This window comes from Peromyscus eremicus, chromosome 3 (genome assembly GCF_949786415.1).
Source record: "Peromyscus eremicus chromosome 3, PerEre_H2_v1, whole genome shotgun sequence".
NCBI lineage: Eukaryota > Metazoa > Chordata > Mammalia > Rodentia > Cricetidae > Peromyscus > Peromyscus eremicus.
Genome location: NC_081418.1, coordinates 75,320,918 through 75,330,976, shown reverse-complemented (window position 1 = coordinate 75,330,976; position 10,059 = coordinate 75,320,918). Strand labels below are relative to the sequence as shown.

General features: G+C 39.2%; 1 pseudogene; it reads left to right on the top strand.

Moving 5' to 3' along the window:
• Positions 1-656: 656 nt before the first annotated feature.
• On the top strand, positions 657-1,832 carry LOC131906301 (serine/threonine-protein phosphatase 6 catalytic subunit-like; annotated as a pseudogene).
• Positions 1,833-10,059: the final 8,227 nt, after the last annotated feature.

Sequence of the window (10,059 nt, the reverse complement as noted above, 5' to 3'; positions counted from 1 at the left end):
GCTTTAGGGCCAAGAATTTTAGCACAAATCCTAATTGGTCTTAATAATAAAAACCCAGAGCCAGCTATCAGGGCTGAAGGATGAGAGAAGTAAAGGAGCCAGCCACTACAGAGACTTCTTACCTTTACTGAATCCTCAGAACAAAAAAGGCTGAGCTCCTGTCTCCACCCTGCCTTATCACTTCCTGTCTGTTGTCTATACAGACTTCCAGACCTCTATGGTGACGTAATGTCTAGCTCCACCCTCTGATCTTCAGGCAAGCTTTATTTGTTAGAGCACAAACCAAATATCACCACAAAGAATTCTTTAGGCCAAAGTATTCTCTCTCTTACCTGCTAATAAAGGACTCTAATTTGGCCCTGTATGCATGGTGGTCTGTAATTTTTCCACCTGAACCATAACAGCAAATGCTAATTAAGAATATGAAAGGAGAGTTCTGGCTTCAGCCTTCACTGTCTCTGTTTGTACAGTGGCTGCTGCAGCTGCTGCAGGTTGTTCTTCCTAACTGGGCATGCTGGATCTGGAGATGTACCTATAGATGGTATGGCAGAGCCAGTACCTTCTTTAGAAACATCTGAAGCAGCCAGGTGATCTTTGTGATCTAGTCTTTGGAAGAGCTGACTCTGCAGTGGGTATCAATGCTAGTAACAGTATCAATGCTAGTAACAGTATTTGGGGACATACACAGAGAGTTCATGATCTTTGTGAACTATTCAGACCTGGAGTTCAGATTCTTGATACAAAGTATGTATTTATGGGTGATTATGCAAATATATAGTTTGGAATCCTTCACTTACCATCTTACTAAAGGATAAATGGCCTGATTATATTACATTTTAAAGAGGAAACCATGAAATTAGATACCAAAGTTTTTGACTTGATCACAGTATCAGCTTTAATAGATGAATATAGTTGGTTGTTTTTTTACTCTTAGGTCTTTTGGGGGCCTGCCACCCAGCTCCCAAACAAATCACACATGGAGGCTTATCCTTAATTATAAATGCCCAGCCTTAGCTTGGCTTGTTTCTTGCCAGTTTTTCTTAACTTGAAATTATCCCATCTACCTTTTGCATCTGGGCTTTTCCCTTTTCTAACTTCTATATATCTTACTTTCACTCTTAAGCCATGGCTGGCTGGGTGGCTGGGTGGCTGGTCCCTTCTTTTCTTGCTCCTTAATCTTGCTCTTTCTTCCTTTCCTCCCAGATTTCTCCTTCTTATTCTCTTTGCCTGCCAGCTCTGCCTGTCATTTCTCCTGCCTTGCTATTGGCCATTCAGCTCTTTATTAGACCATCAGGTATTTTAGACAGGCACAGTAACACAGCTTCACAGAGTTAAACAAATGCAACACAAACAAAAGTAACACACCTTAAAATAATATTCTACAACAGATGAACAGATTTTGTGTGTTCATCATGCTTATCTCCTTATACCAAAACACTGGGTCAAATTCAAATCTTTGAATGGAATCAGGATATTCCTCACAAAGGAGAGTTTTGTGACCTGGTATAGTAAGAGCCTGAAGATGTAGGCACTTGGGCAATCAGTCCAAAAGGCAAGGTCTAGATTTTTAGAACAAAAGTTTAAGTGAGTTTGTTCATTTTAACAGTTTAAAATTCATCTGTGGAGCACATGAGCTTGTTCTGGAAGGCTCAGAGTTTCTGTTTGACAAGTTGGTTACAATGCTGTCTGCTCCTAACTACCGCTACTGTGGGAACATTCCTTCCATCCTGGTCTCCAACCATGTCAATATGAGAGAACCAAAGTTATCCTGGGCAATAACAGCATCAGCACATGTTATTCTACCCAGAACCATGCTTCTGTATTTTCTTTGAGACTTTCACTGTCACACTGGCCCATTTTTGTTTTTGCCCTCTTTTACACCAATTTTTTTGTACTATCCTCTACAATATACTTATTGTTGAGCATTTTTGTGGATGAAATGCTGCCCACCTCTTGCTTTTCTAAATTTTAAATTTCCTAAACTTACTGTTGGTTAGATGTTAATAGCAATGCTTTTCCATTGCTTCTGTCGCCTGCCCAGTCCTACCTTAGACGTGTCTGAAAAGACGTGCCAATGCTCTTAAGAAGAAATGTCTTGATTCTCACAGTGCTACATGTAGCTCCTGCTTCCTGGCTGTTCTGGGAAGACAGAAGCATCTCCTTTTTAAAAATCCAGTTGAAAATTATCTGAAACATTCCTCCTTACATATCATTCTGCCTTCTGTTTCAGTTTGGTAAGTTTTAAGAAATGTCTGCAGCAAAGTTGCCCAGTGAGTAGGATGACTGCAGTTGCTTGAGTTATGTGCACTTTTCGCAGCTGTGGACTTCACTCTCCTTTGTTGGAGGATGTTTTTAAAAGGATATAAAATAAATTTGTCTAAAGGGGAAAAAAAACCCAAACCAAAAACAAACAAATAAATGAAAGCCCAAACAAAAAAAACTGTATATGAAAGAAAGGTTGACAATATGCTCAGTATTAAGAGCTCTCAATGCTCTTTCAGTTGACCCAGAACCCACCTACAGGCTCAAAAGTGTAATTCCCATTCCATGGGATTGGATACCTTCTTCTGGACATGACAGGACTGTTGGTCTCCTGAACACACAGTGTTGGCAGACTTTTCTGTCCTGCAACCCTCTCCCAAATAACCACACAGAGACTTAATATTAATATTAATTATAAATGCTCAGCTGACAGCTCAGACTTATTACTAATTAGCTCTTACATTTTTAATTAATCCATATTTCTTATCTACTCTCTGACCCATGATGGTACCTTCTTTTCAACATGATACATTTATGTTGCTTCTCTCTGCCTCTGCTCCTGACTCCTGAGACTCTGCCTTTCTTTATCCTAGTATCTTCTGTGTCTGGCTGTCCTGCCTATACCTCCTGCCTAGTTACTGGGCAGTCAGCTTTTTATTACACCAAGCACAGCAGTACATCTTCACACAGTGTGCAAATATCCCACATTTCCCCCTTTTTGTCTAAATAAAAAGGAAGGTTTTAACTTTAACATAGTAAAATTATATACAACAAAAAGAGTTATTAAGTAAGAATTACAGTTACAATATCCAGTCCATTTGTATTTGGCAAATTTAGAGAAAATACTATCTGTCTTGTCTTTGTGAATCTAAAGTTTTATATCTAATTTATCTTTTTATCACAACTAAGGAAAACTTTAAGTCTAATTATTTAGTCTTTAATTCCCTCAAAGACCCCAGAAGAGTATAATGTTACCTAACAACAGGGACATGTGGGTGCCTGGACGATCACCCAAAATTCTTCTGTAATGTTAAGGCATCTATCTTTGGTCCACAGGCCTAGTATATCTGACAGATATTTTTTTAGAATCAAGAATTAAATTTTGAAGGACTGTCCTATCCTGTCTTGGCCAAGTTTCATAGTTGCTTTCTTTTGCATCTTGCTGGTCCAGTTTGGACAGTATACTGTCAGCAATTGAGGCAAGGGCAGGTTTTTTGCCAAATCATCTAGTTTTTTTCTTAAGGAAAGCAAATTCCATATGGAGTTTCTTCAATGTCCATCACCTTCTTTTGAAGTAAATTGGTGCTGCCAGGAGCAGATGTGTCTCACTGTCAAGAATGTCTTATGTTGTTAAAACATCTTAAATGCCATATTATGTAGGCCTTTGAAGTATTTGAAGACCATCTATCTATCTAAATATATCTATTTAACCTTGAAAACATACTTACTATGACTACAAGTTTGACTATTATAAATGACTAAATACTAACCTGTATTTCTTAATTATACATTGTATTTTTTAATGAGCTACATAAGCATAATACCCCAAACAAGAGTAGAAACATACAAACATATAAAAAATAACTTTAAATTTGTATCAATAAACCAAAATCAATACCAATGTAAAATATTTTGAGATTAATAGTTGCTTTTTGGATGAAAGTAGATTCAATAATCTACCATTTTCCCTTATCATTCCTATATTATATCTCCCTTTTTTTTCCTTTGGAAAGAGATTTTTGAATTTAACTCCTCTGTTCAGCTTTTTTTTTGCTATGATTAATAACAACTTGTAACCAATACCCCAATAATGACTAAAATTTATAATCCATTGAGTAACCCAAACTCACCCATACTCCATCTCTTGGGAATGTGGGCATTGCTATCTAGATTCTTCATTGTCTGTGGGCAGTGGTATCTTTGGGGAAAACTTGAGAAAAATCAGGATAATTGTTAAGTCTTCACTGGAGTAGTTTGTGAGGCTGGACTCTTTTAGCCAGTAGCTTTGAAGCTGTTTGGATGCAGAGTTCTGAGGAGACTGTAATAGAGGAGTTTTGAGATGTTAGATCACCCAGACCATCCATTTTCATTGGTGTCTGGTTCCCTTGTTCTGAAAATACATAAATTTTTAAATGTAACATATGCATCTAAATTAATACAAGTATAGACTGTTCATTATACACAAGTCAGCCAAATATGATTTTTTTATTTTATGTTTGAGTGGGAAAAATACACATTACATGTTTTGTAGTTTTTCTAGGTTTCTTTCTTTCTTTTTCTTTTTTCTTTTTTTTTTTTTTTAACACATGAGCCTTTAAACTTCTAAGCAGTGACTAGGACCTTCACCACAGTTTTGGCAGCTGGCTCTGTCCCACTCTTTGGTCTATGAGAGATAAATGCTACACTCCATGAGCCTAGCCAAGAGTTGTCTTTATTAACCAGGAACTGCATTCAATCCCCCAACACTGGGATGCTGGTGCCTGTGCTGAGGCAGGCAGTTGCTGCATTTTTTTTCCCTCAGGCCCTACATGAAAATTGGGGCCCCATGTTGGAGCACCATTTATAGGTGAACTTTTCTATCCCACCAGTTGCTCCCCAAATAACTGCACAGAGAGTTAATATTAATTACAAATGATCAGCTGATAGCTCAGGCTTGTTACTAGCTAACTCTTACATTTTAAATTTACCCATATTTCTTATCTATCCTCTGCTACATTGGGGGTGCCTTTTTTCAACACAGCACAATTCATCTCAATTCTCTCTTCCTCTGCTCATGACTCCTGAGACTCCACCCTTCTTCTTCCCAGCATCCTCTGTGTCTGGCTGTCCCACCTATATCTCCTGCCTAGCTACCAACCAGTTAGCTTTTTATTACACCAATCACAGCAGTACATCTTCACACAATGTACAAATATCCCATAACAACACAAACACTGTGATTTTATGCACAGGATTAAGCTGATCAACAATCTAGTACAAAGCAAGGATGATTTCACAAGTCCCCACTCTTAGCTGAGGAGCTATTAGTAGTTGATGGCTTCTGGGGAGAAAGGGTATATTTTCTTTAAGGGTGAGGCTCATGATAGGTAGACTATGCTCAGAGGATAGCCCTACATACAAACTGGAACCTGTGGGGTATAAAAAATTAAAAAGACATTGCTGCGAGGTGCAGGAAAACCTAATGGAATTCAGCTACTATCATAAAACCTACTACTTAAAAAAGTCAAGGATTTCTCCAAAGGTCAAGCCGTGGCTTAAGAAGTCTTGGTGATATTTTAGCTTATATATATATATATGCTAGTTCCTAAAATGATTTTCTTGTGTACTTCCAAAAACTCCTAACAGTGTATTTATCTAAATGCCTATCAAGCATCCAAGGCCAAACGAAGCAACACCTGTCTCCAGGCAGAGAGCTTTATTTCTTGTGCAATTTAGGGTGAGACCCTCCTTTCTTATACAACCTTACTAATAGACCCCTAACTTCTTACCTAACCACTTCTGGGAATGTAGACTGAGCACATAGAACCCCTGTTGATATACTAACAGGTCATTAGCACTCAGTTGACCTCCTCTTTTACCTCTCCCATTTTGGGTTGTAAAAGAAAGCCTGACAGTCACTGCCTGGAGACAATTCTTACCTACCTTTGTGACCCTGTAAGAATTCAAGCCTGGTGACCTTGCTGGGCCAGAGGATTGCTATTGCTTGGGTTTATAACTGGATTCCTGAGAGACTTGGGGAGAACTGAGAGAGTCAGAGAACTGAGAGGAAGAAGGAGGATTTTGACTAGAGAACTTGAGGACAAGACAGAGAAAAGAGAACAGAAGAACTAGATGGGTAAGAACTGGAGAGGAATGGACTAGACTGGAAGAACTAGATTGAAGGGCTAAACGAGAGTACTAGAGGAACAAGATGGAAGATGAGGAAGAGCCAGATGGGGAAGAACAAGATGAGAAAGAAGGAGATGGGAGAGGAGCTAAGATGGGAAGGAACTAGATGGATGAGAACCTAGATGGGGCAGAACTAAGATGAGAGAATTAAGATAGAACTTAGAGGGAACAGCAGATAAATATAGACAGAATTAAACAGAAAGGAACTAGACTTGAGTACATAACTGAAGATATGTAGGTAGGATTTTATCTCAGAGTTCTAAAGAGTTCGGTGTGCTGAGATTCTATTTCCCGAAAATAGTCCTTGACGTTTGTAGTTTTCTCTTCTGAGCCCCTGGGAAGTATAATTTTAAGGCTGGTCCTTTTAATATTATACGAGAGACATGAAGTTGTTGTGAGGAGATAGACCTGAGGGGAGAAAGGAGAATCAGTGGGGTGAGAATATGATTAAAATACATTGTATGCATGTATGAAATTCTCAAGGAATTAAAAAGGTCACTTTAAAAAAGAATGAATAGGAAGACTATGAGGAACCAAATATAATAGATGGCTCAGCAATGCAACTGTTGTGAACATGCTGTTACTAATGTACATGAGCAAATGATTGCTGCAATACTCTAAAAGAAGCAGTCACCATGCGGTGGAGAGATGAAAACACAGACATCAGTTTCTCATTAAGGTTGTTGGTCTGAAGGCAATTGTGTAAGTGTTGTGGTCAGCACTCTTTACAATGCTCTTTGCTAGAGGAGGAAATTGCGTGATGGGAAAGTAGAACCATAATACCACCCCCCAGAAGCTGTCCACAAGATCAAATATATGTATTCTCTCTAGATATTTAATAAAATTTATGCTGACACAAGCAAGCTATACCATCTCTTTCAGGAGAATTCATAGCATTGAGGAAACTGATATGTAGAGAAGATGTTACCCAGTTATTTTAAGCATATGTATTTAAGTTGTAGGCATTACTTAGTTTGTTAGGGCTGACAAACAAAATACCACAGATTGGATGCTTAAGCAACAGAAATTTTTATGCTCACAGTTCTGGAGGCTAAAACTCTAGGATCAGGCTGTCAGTATGATTAAGATTTTTTTTTGAAGTCTGTCTCCTAGGCTGGCATATAGTCTTTCATGTCCTGCTCAATACAAAAACAGCAGTTAGACTGGACTATGGCCCACACCAAGGATTGTATTTAACTTAGACTTTCTTTTTTTTTTTTTTTAATTTTTCGAAACAGGGTTTCTCTGTAGCTTTGACTGTTCTGGAACTCACTCTGTAGACCAGGCTGGCCTTGAACTCACAGCTTGCCTCTGCCTCCTAAGTGCTAGGATTAAAGGCATGTGCCACCCCTGCCCAGCTAACTTACCCATTTTTTTTTTGCATCAAAAATCATTCTAGTATTAATTTTTTAGTGCCCAAAGAGACCTTCACAACAGAAGGAAAAACAGGAAAGAAGCAAAGTAAAGTTTCTTTATGATTTGAAGGAAGAATGGTAAACTTGTGAAGAAACAGTGAGCCCTATGATCTGGGCAAGGGTCAGTCAATTGCAGGAAGGTCACTAGGAGGAGAATGAAGGGATATGAAGCTAGTGGAAGGTAAGGGTTATTTTATTTTGCAAGGGTGCTTTATTTGGCTTTAGCACAGCACCAATTCCTAGTTATCAGCAAGAGGAATTGCTTTTTCACTTGGGTTCAAGAGAGGCAGCTTTCTCATCTTACTCTTTCTAGCTTGTTGCAGGTGAGAAAGCACAGTTCGGATGGCTCTTTCTATGCCCGTTCTTCTCAAGCACCCTCAGCTCTGAATGATCCATCTGCCATGTCAGCACATCTTGGTTGGCATCTCCCAATTCCTCCTTCTTTCTGTAAGATACGCCTTTTAAAACACAAATGCATCCCTATGTGCTTTTTTTTTTTTTCAGTCAAATGACATTTCTCTATTGCTATTTTTTTTTTTTAAAAAAAAGCTGTTAGCTTTCATAAATCTTATAGCTCTTTAGGTCCAAAAATAATGCAAGCTGTAGCAGAGGACTAGGTTGATGGGTTTGCCTTTGTTTACTAGATTAAGACTAGGTATTTTAAACCACTGTGTCATGAATTCAATTGGGATTATTATTTTGAAATTAAAATATAATTCCATAATTTCTCTTCCTCCCTTTCCTCCCTCCTGCTTTTCTCATGTCCAGCCTCTAATGCCCTCTCAAATTCATAGCTCTTTTTTGTTATATTGTTATAAATACACACACTACACAATACATGCATAAATATTAATACAACTGCTCAGTTCATATAGTGTTGCTTGACGTATTTGATTTCAAGGCTGACAACTTAATATTGGATAACCAATTAGAGGGTTCATCCTTAGGTATGGAATGACTCATCCCTAACAGCCTTGAGGGTCAGCTGGCCCAAAGAAGTAAAAAAGATACTTTCTGAGAGTCAACCTGGGTCTGCCTAAGGGCCTTAGCAACAGTAGCTGAAACGTGATCTGGAGATGACCTGGACCAATGAGAGGCAGCCATATCACACCAGCAGGTGCATATTCATCAGATCTCCCCCCAGGGTGGGGTGGAGGGTATATAAGACTTGCCTCTTCCTGAATAAACTGAGCTTATTGTTTCAACATTCTCCCAGAGTCTGTGTTGTTGACTCTGAGCCTACTTGGCCCCCTCCCCCAAAGGGAACAACAGCACAGGACCCTGCCACACTTGGGGAAGACTATTTCTCCTGCTTTCAGCATTCCTTAGTTGTCAATAGTTCTTTGTCTAAGGGTGGGTGCCCATGAGATTTTCCCCTTCCATGTTTGCATGTCTATTGGTGGGTTTTTGTTTGTTTGGTTGGTTTTGGTTTTTATTGTTGTTGTTCAGGTCTGTTTAGATAGCCATATTGTTAAAAGTATTGTAAGAGAAGTTTCCCTGTAATTTCTTGTAGACACAATTCCACAGCAGGCTTCTTGGTCCTCTGGCTCTTGTAATCTTTGTTGTAGGATGTTTCCTACATCTTCTAGAATGCTTCTTGAGGGTTAGATGCAAGAGCTATGTAGTTTCAACTGGGGTTTAGCACCCCATGATAGTTGTTCTTTGTAATGGTCCTCACCTGTTGCAAAGAGACATTTTTTGATGAGGGGTGAGATAATCAATTATCTACAAATGCAATTAGGAATTATCACCACCACCACCACCACCACCACCACCACCACCACCACCATCATCACATCATCATCATCATTGATATAGGCTCTCATTGTGTAGTCCTGGATGGATTAGAACTCACTATGTAGAAAAGGCTTACCTTGAGCTCTTTTTTTCTTTTTCTTTCTTTTTTCTTTTTTTTTCTCTAAATTTTATTTTATTTTATTTTGGGGGAGGTTGAAAGGGCAGGGGGCAGATACAAAAGGATGGGGAAATGAGCGGGATGGAAATGCATGATATGAAAGACACAAAGAATAAACAAAGTTTAAAAAAGGGGTCTTATACACAGGAAAGGGTCACAAAAGGGGTCACAAAAACCCAGTTGAGCCTAATGAAATTGCAGGATTGCAGTTCCAAGGGTGGGATGGAGTCAGGTGAAGAGAGCCAGCCATAGCCTTAAAGACTGTTGCGGGGGTACCTCCATCTCTAAGAGTATCAAAGGGGTGCCAGAGAATCAATTGCCATTTCCTCCAACTTAGAGAAATGTTTACACTCACTGAAGGGGAAACTTATGCAATTGTCACTGGTGGATGAGGTGCTGAGTGATTGGTGAGGTGCAAGGTGAGCCTGCTGTGGGTAGACTGGGTCCAGGGTCCTGACGTGCCTCAGACCACCTATTGCGGGGGTGTGGGGGAGACCATCAGGAGAGCCTTCCAGAGTCTCAGCACCAATGTTATAATTTATTTAAAAACAGCAGAAGGCGATCTTGGTGGGTTGGAGC